Consider the following 1,718-nt stretch of genomic DNA (forward strand, 5'->3'; position numbering starts at 1 on the left):
ATGGTGGCTCACAACCATCTGTAATGAGATCTGGTGCCCTCTTCTGGCCTGCAGCATACATGTAGACAGAATACTATATACATTATTAATAAATAAATCTTTTAAAAATTCTATCATTTGTTTTGCGTCTTTTTTAAAAATATTTATTGAACTCAGGACCTCTAGAAGATCAGTCAGTGTTCTTAATTTCTGAGCCATCTCTCCAGCCCCAAATAATAGAATCTGAAGTGTTGTGATATTGGGATGGGCTATGGGGAACGTTTCCGAGGGGGGTGAGAGTTATGATTCCTGGATCTTGAAATTTGCCCACCTGTTGTGGGCAAGAAGGCATGGAGATTTAGAGAAAAGAGCAGACCTAGTCAGCAAAGGCCAACTTTCCAGAAGGACTGGGAATTTTGCCTAGTAACGGTCAAGTCTAAGTAGTTTCTTCTTTTATACATGTATGTAGTGTATGTGTTTGTACCTGCATGTGTGGGCACATATGTGCATGTACACACACACACACACACATATATATATATACACGCATGTGCCTGAGGTTGACGTCAAGTGTCTCCCTTGGTCACTCTTCTTCATTATGTGTTATGTCTTGAGCAGAGTCTCTCACTGAACTAGGAGTCCACAGCTTCAGCTGGTTCACTGCCCAGCTCCTGGGGTTCCCTGTGTCTCAGGAGACCACAGCTTCAGCTGGTCACCGCCCTGCTCCTGGGGTTCCTTGTGTCTCAGGAGTCCCCAGCTTCAGCTGGTTTGCTGCCCTGCTCCTGGGGTTCCCTGTGTCTCAGGAGACCACAGTGTCAGCTGGTTTGCTGCCCTGCTCCTGGGGATCCCTGTGTCTCAGGAGTCCACAGCTTCAGCTGGTCACCACCCTGCTCCTGTGTCCAGGTAGTCCTGGATAGTATAAGACAGCAGACTGAGCAGTTCATGGGGAAAAAGGCCATTAAGTAATCGAGTGCTTCTCCAGGGCTTCTTACATTAGCTCCTCCCTCCTTGTATTAGCTACCCGCCCTCCTTGTATTCCAGCCTTGACTTCCTTCAGTGAAGGACTTTGATGTGGAACTAACTGTAAGCTTAAATAAATCATTTCCTCCTCAGGTTTCTTTTGGTCATGCTGTTTGGCCACAGCAATAGAAATCCTAAGACAGAAATTGGTGCCAGGCTATAGAGGAGGGCATTGCTGTGACAGACCTGACCATGTATTTTGCAGGAGGATGGTGGCAGTATTTGAACCTGGGTCAGAAAAGCCGCTGAGTGCTCAGAACTTGGTGAGCCATTGTAGGAACCTGGAGGATTATCCTGAGAGCAGAGTGGACAGACAATGGAGACCTGGTTTGTGAGGCTCAGAGGGAAGTTTTGAGAGTTCCTTAAAGACTGTTGGAAATACTGGCACTTTGAATTAAGAGCCATTAAAGTGAAACGTCTAATTTACTGGAATTCTACATTAACCTGTTTTTCTTCATCTACGTTTTACCCCTGGGCTTTTTTACCTTCCTTTCTGTATGTCCTACTCTGCGTCTGCTGGCTGGCTGATTGGCCCAGGGCTTCTCACTCTTTCTCCCGCATTTTCTTCTCCTTCTCCCTTCTTTTCTTCTTTCTGGAACATAGATTTCTCCTAATTATTCTCTCTGCCAGCCAGTCCCGCCTATCCCTCTCCTGCTTAGCTATTGGCCATTTAGCTTTTTATTAGACCAATCAAGTGCCTTAGGCAGCAGAAACAAATG

This window comes from Myodes glareolus, chromosome 23, assembly GCF_982192425.1.
Source record: "Myodes glareolus chromosome 23, mMyoGla1.1, whole genome shotgun sequence".
Taxonomy (NCBI): domain Eukaryota; kingdom Metazoa; phylum Chordata; class Mammalia; order Rodentia; family Cricetidae; genus Myodes; species Myodes glareolus.